The sequence below is a fragment of the Triticum dicoccoides genome, chromosome 1A (genome assembly GCF_002162155.2).
Source record: "Triticum dicoccoides isolate Atlit2015 ecotype Zavitan chromosome 1A, WEW_v2.0, whole genome shotgun sequence".
Lineage (NCBI taxonomy): Eukaryota > Viridiplantae > Streptophyta > Magnoliopsida > Poales > Poaceae > Triticum > Triticum dicoccoides.
Window position 1 is genome coordinate 313,582,729 of NC_041380.1, and position 14,409 is coordinate 313,597,137.

Consider the following 14,409-nt stretch of genomic DNA (forward strand, 5'->3'; position numbering starts at 1 on the left):
AAAGGATTACGGTGTCATTTGTGACAAAGTGCCTCTTTGGTGTGACAATGAAAGTGCCATCAAGATCTCTCTCAACCCGGTGCAACACTTCAAGACGAAGCATATTGAGATCCAGTATCACTTCATCCGGGATCACATTAGGCGAGGAGATATCGAGCTCAACTATGTCAACACTCATGATAACCTTGCAGATATTTTCACGAAGCCCTTGGATGAAGCAAGATTTCGCGAGTTAAGGCATGAGCTAAATATCATTGATTCGAGCAATGTTGCTTGAACCCTTGCACACCCCACCATACTCAACTTGTTGTCTTGTTTAGATGTAGGCATGGACATAGGGGGAGTGTTGTTCTCTCAATGAACTCTCGCCCCCCATTATGCATAAATTGATCAAGTCTTTCACATTAGCCATGTTTGATGGTACTTGTGGTTCAAAGACGAGTTTTGGTCATGGGCCCAAGGATAATTCTTTGTGGTGCCATACCAATTGACTCAAACATAGGTGGCTACGGCCACCGCCCTCTCTTTGGAGAGGTGGTGTCTCGTGGTTGTTTCGTTTTGTCGTTTGCCCTTCTGCCCTTGTGTGTTGCGTGGTCTTGTGGTGTCATGTTGCCTCTGAGTGTTCGTGCAAAGACCCCTTTTTCGTGTGCTTGAAACACGCATCTTCTTGAGCCCACGGTACTACCGCGGCTTGCTGTGGTACTACCGCTTTGAGAGGCACGGTACTATCGCGCCAGAGCGCGGTACTACCGCTCAGGTGTGGTACTTCCGCCGGGCAGTACTACTGCGATGGGGCACGGTACTAACGCGCCATCAAGTGAGAGTGGGGGTTATGACTCGGGCAGGGGAGTTCCAACTCCCCATACCCATTCACTCGTCTCTCTCCCCACGTCTCTCTCTCTTGCTCAAGAACGGCGCCGGAGATCCTCGTCGGATCTCCGTCTCCGGCCACTCTCCTCGGATTCTGACCGGTGGGATCGTTCCCCACCACCTCCTCTTGCATGGACCAAGGTTTTTCCCCAAATCCCTCTTTTTCTTGGTTGTTCTCTCGCTTCTAGGTTTTTGGGGAGATGCTTGTTGTTCTTGAGATTTTAGGCCAAATCTATGCAAGAGTAGGATGTAGGAGAGTCGTGTTGCGTAGGAATCGTACTTGATATGTTGTCTTGTGGTAGATTTGTCCAACCGTAGTACCACCGCGGTTTCGCGGGCTTTTCTCAGATTTGAACTTGTTCGGATCTGACGCGGTGTGGTACTACCATGTCTCATGTGCGGTACTACCGCTCGTGCAGTACTACCGCCCATCAGGTGTGGTACTACTGCGCTAGCTCGTGCGGTACTACCGCCCATAAGACGCGGTACTACCGCGCTAGCTGTGGCACTAAGATCCTACTACCGCTCCTAGACCCGGTACTACCGTGACCTTACACGGTACTACCGCGACTAAGAGCGGTACTACAATCTTAGTACCGCAGCACTTGGCAGTACTACCATAGGGGTCAAATCTCTCTCATGGCAATTATCTTGTGTGCTCTCTGCATGTTTCTCTTGCTTTGTTGTGGTCTTTGCATTGATCCTTCTTGCTTGTCGTGTGTGTTTTGCGCTTTGTGTCTCAGGTGGTGGCTCTCGCCATTCCAATCCCAGTCGTGACACTGGCTCCAAGCGTCTGTGCAATCCCCAAGATGAAGCACCAAAGGGCTCCAATGCCCCCAAGCGCAATGTCAAGACCACTGCCAGCAAGCAAAAGGAACCTGCTAAGGGCATGGATGAGATTTCAGTCAATGAGTATGTTGAACGCCGGAAGATCAATCCCTATGTGAATCCTCGGGCTGTCCTCAGAGGCACCGAGTTGTTCTGGACCAAGCAACAGGCTCTCATCTATCTGGATGTGATCAAGAACAAGCAGAATACCTTCGTGGATGTCAAGTGGATAGACATGAATCACATGCGGAAGGACAAGTTTCATGACTATTTTGGAGAGGCTCTGGACTTGGTGGAGCGGTTTGCTATTGAGCCTGTGATCTCCTTTCACCTTGACTATGACCCTGAGCTTATCTGTCAGTTCTTTGCCTCAATTTACTTTCATCCCGGGGATGAGCGGAGGATGACCTGGATGACCAACGTCCGTCAGCTGTCTGCTACATGGAAGGAGTTCATGGATCTGCTTCACATTCCTGATGACGGGCTTCACACACCCGTTGGTGTCCGCCCCCACGCCAACTCTGAGTCTGCTAACAAGAACCTGCTTCAGCCATTCCTTGTTGAGAAGGTGCTCCCCAATGGCAAGTCGACTTGGGTGCTGAACTCCTTTCTGGATATCATGCATCACATCTTCCGCAACACTCCGTTCCCATGCATTGGCGACAAGGACAAGGTTCATGCTTATCTAGTGGACATGTTGCTCCTGTGTGCAGAGGCACGTTCATCTCAGACTCAGCCACTTGATGTCTCACACATCATGTGGTGTGAGCTTCGGTTTGTGGTGTTCACTCGCAATGTACCTATCTATGGACCGTACCTGTTTCTGTTGCTCTCCACAACTTGGGAGAAGATGTACCCTGGTGATGAGTTCCTTGCTCCAGACTGGGTTTGGCATGAGTCCATCAGTCTCTGCGTCAAGCCCAACTGGGCCAACACTACCACCCGTGCTGAGGCTTCTTCTGCTAGGAGGGCTGTTGGTGAGGAGGAGGCTGGTGTAGAGCATGTTGCTGAGGACCATGCTGCTAGGTCTACCACACCTTCCGTTGGCGTCCTCTCTGCCTTTTTGCCGTCTCGATGCCAAAGGGGAAGAGAGTGTAGGGATTTGCGTTGTGTCGTGCTTGGCGTGTTTGCTTTGTCGTTTGAACCTCGTTTGCCTCGTTTGCTTTTGTTTGGTTTGTGCCTTCGAGACTTTTCCTACATATGGTGTAAGACATATGCACTCTATCTACCTTAGTTAACTTATATTTGTACTATCCTGTCTAGTGTTAGCCTTCCTATTACTAGATACTCCTTGTCTCTATAATATAGGGGGAGCTTTGATCCTAGTATGTGTGCCGTGCAGTCCAAAGCACCCATCTAGTTGGCACACATCTAGGGGGAGCCCGTCTATATTCTAGAGAGGGGTTTGCGGTTGCTTAATATTATTTCCCTTGTGCAAATCCGGTATTGTCATCAATCCACCAAAAAGGGGGAGATTGTAAGGGCATATTTATCTCTAAGGTGTTTTGGTGATTGATGACAACGTGTTTGCGGACTAATCGTGTGCCTTGAGTATCCCAGACATTACATTGCTAGGCACAAGACGGTTGGGTGCCCCTCGAAGACTGTTGAAGACGGCGTCTTTTCTACATTTCTTTTTGGTGGATTTGAGTCATAGGAAAGCCGTACTATTAAGAGGGGGTCCGCGTCGGAAAGGTTTGGGTGGAATCATCACGTACACGTCTCTTTCTAGTCCCCTCCTTTCCCTTGGAGCATCCTCCGCTTTCTCGCCTCCTTGTTTCTGGCTGCTGCGTTGGCTCGCGGCAGTACTGCTCCCAGGTGAGCGGTAGTACCGTAGGCACCAGCGGTAGTACCGTGCTGTGGCGCAGTAGTATCGCAGGTGCCCACGGTAGTACCGCTCCCCTGGAGCTGCACTACTGTTGCCCACCAGGCTAGTACCGCTCCCTCACGGTAGTAGGGGCGGATGTAATTTTTTACATCCGCGCCTACCACGGTAGTACCTTTTTCGTTCCGCGGTAGTACCGTGCTATGTTGTCAGGCAGTAGTACCGCCCCTCTGCAGTAGTACTGTGTCGGGTTTTTGCTTCTTCCGTTTCTTTGTGGAAGTAGGCATGAATGTTTCCTTCCCCCCCCCCTGGCTAGGGGATTCCTGCCTTGCGGTAGTACCGCATGGCGGCGCGGTAGTACCGCGCTCGCAGAAGTACCGCCCTCAGCTCTTGTGCTTCAGATCTGACCTTGCTGTTGTTGGTGTTGTGGCAGTACCGCGGGCCTATATGGTTGTACCGCATGACCGTGCGGTAGTACCGCTTGGCAGCAAGTGGTAGTATCGCGCGGCCCTGCGGTAGTACCGCTGGCCTGGAGCGGTAGTACCGCTGGCCACGGGCTGGTAGGTGGATAATGGTTGGATCTTTGTCCCTCACTATATAAGGGGTCCCCTTCTTCCCCATTGACACATCTCTTCCAACCCTAAGCTCCATTGTTGCTCTAAGCTCCATTTTCGCCCGATCTCACTCCCTAGCCAATCAAACTTGTTGATTTGCTCGGGAGTCGTTGAGAAGGCCTTGATCCATGCTTCCACCAAGAGAAATTTGATTCCCCCCACTAATCGCTTGCGGATCTTGTTACTCTTGGGTGTTTGAGCATCCTAGACGGTTGAGGTCACTTCGGAGCCATAGTCCATTGTGGTGAAGCTTCGTGGTGTCGTTGGGAGCCTCCAATTGAGTTGTGGAGATTGCCCCAACCTTGTTTGTAAAGGTTCGGTCGCCGCCTCCATGGGCACCAATAGTGGAATCACGGCATCTTGCATTGTGTGAGGGCGTGAGGAGAATACGGTGGCCCTAGTGGCTTCTTGAGGAGCATTGTGCCTCCACACCGCTCCAACGGAGACGTACTTCCCCTCAAAGGGAAGGAACTTCGGTAACACATCCTCGTCTCCACCGTCTCCACTCTTGGTTATCTCGTGCCTTTACTTGTGCAAGCTTATTTGTGTCATATCTCTTGCTCGCTTGTGTTCCTATACTTGTTGCATCATATAGGTTGCTCACCTAGTTGCATATCTAGACAACCTACTTTGATGAAAAGTTTAAATTGTTAAAGAAAAGCTAAAAATTGTTAGTTGCCTATTCACCCCCCTCTAGTCAACCATATCAATCCTTTCAACATTCAAGATTGTCCTTAGTGGGAAAAGGAATCAAAGAAGAAGAAATACAAGGATTACAGTTCTGATGATGTGAAGAAAAAGAAGAAACCCACAAAATCTTCATCGTCAAAATCCTCAAAGTCTTCATATCACAAGAAGAGCAGCTCCAAGAAGGCTAGGGCATTCATTGGCAAGGAAATGGACTCTGAGGCTGAATCTGAAGAAAATGAGCAAGAGGAGACATCTGAGGAGTCCGAATCCGGAGTGGCGAGCCTAGCTCTCGCTACTACATTCGTCAGCAAGTCTATCTTCAACACTGAAGAAAATGACCTCACCAACAAGGCTGATGAAGGCGATGATGACTACGCTCCCACCTATTGCTTCATGGCAAAGGGTGCCAAGGTACTCAAATATACCTCCTCTGAATCAAGTGAGAATGAATCTGATGAAAACCTTAAGCCCAGCTATTCTAAACTTGCTAAGATTGCTGTAAAACAACAACGGGCTTTTGAAAAGGTTCAAAACATGCTAGACAAAAGTGATGATATGTTGGGTGAAGAAATGGATCGCACTGAAGCCTTGACTAAAAATCTTCAGAGACTTCAAACTAGGTTTGACAATCTTCAAGGTCATCATAACACTCTCTTATCTGATCATGAGAAGATTTCTTATGAATTTCTTCAAAGAAAGCAAGACCTTGATAAGCTAAGAGTGAGTTATGAAGATCTTCAGAAGGAGCGCGATTCATTACTTGCTCAACAAATCAGCGCTTCTCAGGAAGAATTTGTTCCTCCTTGTTTGAAATGCATCGAACGTGAATCTGCTAATTCTTCACCTAAATGTTCAAATGCTGCTAATGTTTCAAATTCTTCACATGCCTCTGCTATCACTAATTCCTCATCTGAGGACACTGCTAGTATCACTGATGATGTAGGGCTGAAGGAATTGTACATGACAGGCATGTACAAAAGCCTCAAAGGGCATCAGACTCTTTGTGATGTGCTTAAAAAGCAGATCCTCAATAGGAACCCTAGGAAAGAGGGTATTGCCTTTGAGAGAAAACTTAATGCTGATGGTACATATTGGAAACCTGAGCAGTACCCCAAAACTACATGGGTTGCTGCAAAGGGACCTCTAGTTGATCCATCTAACTTATCTGGATTTGCATGTGAATCTCCTTGTTCTGATGATGAATCAATTGACTCCAACTATAAACTATTCAAAAATCAGAATAGTGAAGTATTTGCTAGATATGTTGGCACTAACTGCAGGAACGGTCCCCCTATGAAGAAAATCTGGGTTCCCAAAAAATGCCTTGAAAATCTTCAGGTGAATGTCATCATGACGCCACCTGTGAAGAATAGGAACCCCAGATCAAATTCTTCATATGGACCAAATTCTTCATATGGATCCAAGTCCTCATACGGACCAAACTCCTCACATGGATCATATTCCTCAAAAGGATCAAAGTCCTCATATGAACATCATCGTGCTAACCCGTCTGTTTCACAGGGAAGATCTAAGGATTATGGATATGTGCATTATTCTTCAAATCATTATGTCCATAAGTCCTCGAAGAATTTCTCTGCTTACTCTTATGCTTACTCTAACCCCTCTTATGTGAAACGAAATGGACTGGCATCTATCCCACCTTTCTCTTATGGAGCTCGCAGAATGATGAACTCTTTGCCACCCCTTCAAATGTGGGTGGTGAAGAAAAAGAACTAATCTCTTCTGCAGGGTCAGGTCTCCAAACGTACGTAATCGTCTGAAGAATTTGCTGGAGACCTGAGCATGCCTGAAAGAACGCAGGCTAATCATGAAGAAATGAACTTTCATTTCTCATGTCCTCATACTGCTTCATCTGTTCTTTTGCTTGATGAAATTGATCTGATGAATTGATGTCATATTCTTCACTAATGAAATATATGAGTTTGTAAGCTGCACTAATTCATCTGCAGGATGATCAACCCAAAGCCACTGAGTGGGTCCTCGATAGTGGATGTACAAATCACATGACTGGTGACAAGAATCTATTGATGGATGCTCCATTATCTCCATCGCACCTGAAGCATATCATCTTTGCCGACAAAGGAAAAAGTCAGGTATTGGGTCTAGGTAAGGTTGCGATCACAAAGGATCGACACATGGCCAAAGTCATGCTTGTTGAGTCCTTAGGATACAACCTTATGTCTGTCTCAATGCTTTGTGATCTTGATATGGTTGTTGTCTTTGGCAAGTACCATTGTGTTGTGGTTATGGAAGCTGACAATTCCAAAGTCTTCGAAGGCTTTAGGAGAGGAGACATGTATATTTTTGATTTCTCTACAGGACCACAACCAGCCGTGTGCCTACTTGCAAAAGCTTCAGAAGGCTGGCTCTGGCATCGACGACTTGGTCATGCAGGCATGAGGAATCTGCACATGCTTGCGAAGAAGAAGCATGTCATCGGCATCGAGAATGTCAAATTCCTCAAGGATCACCTATGCAGAGCCTGTGAAGCTGGGAAGATGACAAAGGCCAAGCATCCAGTGAAGACTATCATGACCACTACTCGTCCATTTGAATTGCTTCACATGGATCTCTTCGGTCCTAACCATTATTCCGCTGTTTCAAATGATGCATCTCAATATGGCTTTGTTATTGTTGATGATTACTCTCGATACACATGGGTACACATTGTTACTTACAAACATGAAGTGCAGGAAGTCTTCAAACGATTTTCCTCAAGGGCTTCAACCAACTTTGGTGTGAAGATCAAGCACATCAGAAGTGACAATGGAACTGAATTCAAGAATTCTGGTCTAGATGACTATCTTGATGAACTTGGTATTACTCATGAGTTATCTGCTCCTTACACTCCTCAGCAGAACGACGTCGTGGAGCACAAGAACAGGACTCTTGCTGAGATGGCTTGCACTATGCTTGATGAATACAAAACGCCTCGTCGGTTCTGGATTGAGGTAATTGATACTGCATGCCACATCATCAACAGAGTATATCTTCACAAATTCTTCAAGAAGACTGCCTATGAACTCCTCACTGATAAGAAACCCAATGTAAGTTATTTCAAAGTCTTCGGTGCTAAATGTTGGATTAGAGATCCTCATCACAACTCAAAATTTGCACCGAAAGCACATGAAGGTTTTATGCTTGGTTACGGAAAGGACTCGCACACCTACAGAGTCTTCAACAACGTTCTTCACAAGGTTTTTGAAACTGTAGATGTGCGGTTCGATGAAACTAATGGCTCACAAAGAGAGCACCTACCTACTGTGATAGATGAACCATCACATGAGGAAACTATCAAGTTCAAGGCTACTGAGGGTGTCATTCCTACTGAATAATCTGCTAAAGAATTCATTCCAGAACAAGAAGAACGTCGATCCAATGCACCTGAAGAAAATACTGAAGAAAATGGTGCTGAAGAGAATGCTGATCAAATTCCTCAACGACAACCAGCTCATCCTCGCATTGCAAAAGAAGTGCAAGTTGAAAAGATCATCATTGACATCAAAGCGCTAGGTCCTCTCACACGCTCAAAAGCTTCACATTTATCTAACTTTTGTGGGCACTATGCCTTTGTCTCTATCACAGAGCCCACTAAGGTAGATGAAGCATTTCTGGAGCCTGAGTGGATTCAGGCCATGCAAGAAGAACTACATTAGTTCGAGCTCAACAATGTCTGGGAACTGGTTAAATGTCCAGATCCTCGCAAGCACAATATCATTGGCACAAAGTGGATCTACCGCAACAAGCAAGATGAAAATGGCCTTGTGGTGAGGAATAAGGCACGGCTCGTAGCTCAAGGCTACACACAGGTTGAAGGAATTGACTTCGATGAAACTTTTGCACCTGTTGCTAGACTTGAGGCTATTCACATATTACTTGCTTATGCTAACCATCATGATATCACTTTATATCAAATGGATGTGAAAAGTGCATTCCTCAATGGTAAGCTTGAGGAAGAAGTATATGTTGCTCAACCCCCAGGTTTTGAAGATCCGAAGAATCCTGACAAAGTCTTCAGACTCAACAAGGCCCTCTATGGCCTCAAGCAGGCCCCACGGGCGTGGTATGATACCTTGAAGGAATTCTTCATGAAGAAAGGCTTCAAACCCGGTTCACTCGACCCTACTCTTTTCACTAAATCTTATGATGATGAATTGTTTGTGTGCCAAATATATGTTGATGATATTATCTTTGGCTGTACTGACCAACGTTATAGTGATGAATTTGCCTATATGATGAGTGAAGAATATCAAATGTCTATGATGGGAGAGTTGAGATTCTTCTTAGGTCTTCAAATTCATCAACAATGCAATGGCATATTCATATCTCGAAATACCTCAAGGATGTACTGAGGAAATTCGGCATGCAAGATTGCAAAGGCGTCAAAATTCCTATGCCCACAAATGGCCATCTATGCAGTGATGAAAATGGTATTGACTTTGATCATAAGGTATACCGCTCCATGATTGGTTCTTTATAGTACTTATGTGCATCTAGGCCAGATATAATGCTTAGTGTTTGCATGTGTGCCCGATTTCAAGCTACACCGAAGGAATCACACCATAAAGCTATGAAGCATATTCTTCGATATCTAGCTCACACACCAACACTTGGATTATGGTACCCCAAGGGCTCGGCTTTTGATCTCATTGGATATTCTGACTCTGACTATATTGGTGATCGTGTGGACCGCAAGTCAACATCTGGTACATGTCATTTCCTCGGACGATCTTTGGTCTGTTGGTCCTCGAAGAAACAGAACTGCGTATCACTATCTACTGCTGAAGCTGAGTACATTGCCGCTGGTTCTTGCTGTGCTCAATTGTTATGGATGAAGCAAACTCTCAAGGACTACGGCGTCAACATGAAGAATGTGCCTCTCTTCTGTGACAATGAGAGTGCCATCAAGATTGCTCACAACCCAGTTTAGCACTCGAAGACTAAGCACATTCAGATTCGTCATCATTTTCTTCGTGATCATGTGTTGAAGGGCGACATTTCTATTGAGCATGTGAAGACTGAAGAACAGCTAGCCGATATCTTCACAAAGCCCTTGGATGAGAAGAGATTTAGCAAGTTGCGGTGTGAGCTAAATATCCTAGAATCTTCGAATGTTCTTTGAAAAGGACACTCATCCTAACACTTATGCAAAATTGATGACTTAGATGTGCAACACATGAAGAAACGTTTTTCTTCAATCAATGAAGAATAACACTCTAAGTGTGAAGAAATTAACGAAGAATTGATTCTCAGAACCCTACGATAATTGTATGCAGTGTCTGAAATCATCATTCTTATACGATGGGTCATGCCACCACCAAAAGTTGAATTTCCTCAGTTGTTCATATTCTTCATCTTTGCATTGTCTTCACTGTTTCCGTCGTTTTTCTTCATTGGCTATATATATATATGAGTTTATATCCTCTACATCATTTACTTATTGCTAATTCTTCAAGTTGGTTTTTCTGCTAAGTGAATGTGATCGGACCCTTTCCCCCTCTATGCTATACTCAACCCAATCTGTTCACAAATTCTTCATGTGCGTTCTATTTGAACTCATTCAAAATCTTCAGTGTGTCCTTGTCAGCTCAAGAAATTGCGAACGAAACTTTAAAACCTATCTTATCTAGAATTTCGGCTTTACCGCTCAAACCGTTCCGCATCCCACGATACACTTATCCTTTCACCCACGATCGCACACGATCTCCACCTCTCAGTACGTGGGTGACACATGTCAAGCGAATGAGAAGGGTCAGGGGCACGTTCGTCCAATTTCTTCGGGCGAATAGTTTTTCACCGTGGCTATAAATACCCCTCTTCCCCTTCCTCACTTCTTTTACGCTGCTCGACCTCTCTCCTGCTCGAGCTTCTCAAACCCTAGCGCCGCTACTACTTCATCGTCGCCGGTGAGGAAGAGCTTCACTGCCTCGACCTCGCCGCCGCCGTACTCGCGCCGGCCGGGGAAATCTTCACTCCGCCGCCGCCATAGCCGTCTTCCTCCGCCAAGTTAGGGCGTGGAAGATCTACACAGACGAACTTCACCTCTCCACCTCACTGTTCGTCGTGTTCTTCATCCAGGGTAATTAAAAGTTACTTTTACTGCCCTTGTTGATTCGAATGATTATCTACAAAATCTTCAAAGGTGTTTTTCTTCATATCTTCACACACTAAAACACCTCACATATCATCTGTTCTTGATTCGTTTCTCTAAGCTATGTTTTTCTTCAAGATTCCTCAAATGTGTGGATTCTTGATCTACACATCTCTGGAACCTAAGACAAAGAACGCTTAGTGAAATTCTTCAAGACTCACCTGGTTAAATTCCTCAAACTTGTTCTTTATAAAACCTTCTAAGAACGAATATGACCTCTCCAAATTCCTCGCAACTATACTCTGTTCACATGTACTCATGTCAGCTGCTGAATCACTAGGTTCTCATCAACTTAACTCATTTGTAGCATTCCTCGAAGAAAAGTTGCATACTTCTTTAGAAAATTCAATTGTTCAAATTCCTCAACTGAAGAAAAATGGCTGACGGTAAGAAGCCACAGAAAGGAGGAAAGAGGGCTGAGGTCAACACAGCGTTTGAAATTCCTGATGACATATACAAGGATTACTGCACTCCTAATGAGGCCAAGTTTGGAAAACAGGACAAAAATCAGCGCAAGGTGCGCATACAGAGGATATAAAGGAGATGTGCAAGAGAGTGGAGGGAGTACAGGTATGTTACTCCCAAGTACATGAAGAAATTCGCACTCAATCCTCCATGACCAAGACCTCCATTGGCACCTGGCCAAATAGCTGATCCCACCAGCCTCAAGCGTGGTGAGGACTATCCTGATGAATGGGCCAAGCGCCAAGCCAAGTTGGCTAAGCAAGCCAGAGAAGCAGTGAGGAAATTCAATAAAGACTCTGCTGCTGCTGCCTCTACTGAGGCCTCTGCTGTCAAGCCAAAGAAGGCTATGTCAAAGAAGCCTGAGTGCAAGCCAAGTGCTTCACCAACAGTGCCCTCAAGGCCAAGTTCCTCAGCAATGCCCTCACGGCCAGAATCCTCAAAGCCCTCATGCCAATTCCTCATGCTGCTCCTGCTCCTCAAAAGTCCTCAGCTCCTCCGCCAAAGTCTTCGGCCGCTCCGACAAAGTCCTCTGCACCTGTGCATCTCGCCACGTGTCAAAGGACTACAAGCGTCTCTATTGCCTCGGGAGCTTCAACTAGTTCCTCAGCTGCACCAAATTCTTCGACGGGACCCTCTCTACTGAAGACAAAGGCCACTGGTGGACGAGGTCCTCGCCCTAGTCCTCAGAAGAAGCATGTTGCCTTCCAAGTGTCGTCTGAAGAAGACGAAGCTGATGATGATGAACTTGCTGAAATCATCAGAGATAGGCAAGTCAGGGCCGCTAGAGCCAAGGGAACAGATGTGCCACTGCTTTTGGATCCCAAGTTGATCCTCGAATACATTGATGTTTGGCACAAGAACCCCAACACTCCCATGCCTTATTTCAAGCTGACTCCTGCCAAAGTCACATGCTGACCCACTTCATTCAAGAAGAAAAATGGAAATTTGAGAAGGCCAGACAGATCAAGAAAGCGCAGTACAAGAAGGAGCGCTATCTGAAGAAAATGTTGTCTCTATGACAACTGAAGAACTTGTCGCTATCCAAACTGAGATCAAGAAACTCAGTGATGAATTTGACGCATACCGCGCTGATTGGCTTGGAGCTAAGGTTCATTTTGTAAGACTTGATGATAACTTCACTTCCAATGTTGCTACCCCAATGCAACAGGAAATTCCTCAGGCTGAAGCATCTGCTCAGCCGACTGAACAAAATGTCAGCACCACTGATGAAAATCAGACTGCTGAAGAAAATGTGAGTTCCAGGGCTGATGACTGCATTCCTGCCGCTGAAGAAATTGCCAGGGCATCCTCTACTGGTGCGCCTGAAGAAGCTGAAGAAATCAGGGCAACTACATCAGTTGTGCCTGAAGAAAATCAACCAGATTCCTCTGCTCCTCCTGCGCCAACACCAACTCCGATCCTTCCACCTGCATCAGATGTGAAGAAGACCAAGGCTGCAGTGCGTGCAGCAGTGAAGAAAAGGAAAGCATCAGCTACTTCAGATTCTTCAGCTCCGAAGAAGATGAAGCCTTTGATCAGTTCATTTGCTAATCCCATTGATGTTGTTCCAATCTCAACCATGCCATCAAAGGACCTTGTTCCTTTTGGTGAAGAATATGAGATCCCTAGAGGATCTGATGAAGAAAATTATTCTACTGCTTTGTTAGAGCAGATTGATGAAGAAATTGAAGTGGATACGATCCCTTCAACACATGTTATCTTCTCGCCTATGCCTCGGTTCACAGCTGAAGAGGCTGGCGTTGAAGAAATGGAAGATGAAGATGTGGACGTTGGCTGCTCCACACCAGTGATGAGTGATGAATTCTGGGAAAGTCAGCATCCAAACTCTCCAATGTTCACACTGTTGCAGCAAATACCTCAGTCCCCTGCACAAACTGTTCAAATGGGCTCTGAAGAAACTCACCCCACTTCATCTGTACGTGAGGAAATTCCAGCCACTAGTGCTGAAGAAACTGCTGCTACTGAACATCTGAAGACACAGACTGCCACTGAAGAGGAACCAGAAATTCCTCAGCCTGAAGAACCTGAGATTGCGATTCCTGAGGTCATGATGCAACTCACTGACACTCCTCTGCCCAAGCCAAAGGATCCATTCTCACGCAAGCAAAATTTCAAGGCTGATGATTTCTTCGGCGAGCACGTATTCTTCGAAGACTACAACCCATATGATTCTGCTCGTATAAGGAAAAGGCGTTTCTGGACTGCTAGTCAAGCAAATTTCTATTCCTCAGTGTTGTTCAACAAAGAGAAAATCTTCTACCATGAGCACATTCCTCACATGGATATGGAATCTCTACCGTGTTTCGTGCCAGTCCTCAGTATTCTTCACGACGCTGGACTGTTAAACTTTTGCTCTGACATCTGTGATTGGAATGAAGAACTAATTCTTCAATTTTATGCGACGCTGCACATCACAGGAGATTCTGAAGATGTGAATTCATGGGTGCTGGACTGGATGTCTGAGAACACTCACTACACAGCACCAACTACTGAATTGCTTCGTGCCTTACCACTCAGCCCTCCCCTTGAAGAAGCTTGTTGCATCTACAGTGAACCTGAGCTTACAAATCACTACATGCAAGTTCTGATTAAACCTTTGAAGCCAGGTCAGGCCCATGAACCAAATTCCTCGTGAAGGAATTACTTTATGTGCCCACAACTGTCTATCGCATTCTTACAAGGACAATGAGTCCTATCAAAGGCCATGACTCATCTGATGAGGAAATTGTTGGCATCATGAAGAATCTTGTATTCAATATCGTTCATGGCATTCCTGTCAATTATCACGATTTCTTCATGAGGACTCTGGCAAATGTTGCACTGTCTCCGTTTGAGCTGAAGCCTTATGCACCTTGGATTATGAGATTCCTCAGGACAAGGTCTTCACTCAACTACAAAGCTGATTTTCAGAATCACCTCAGCTA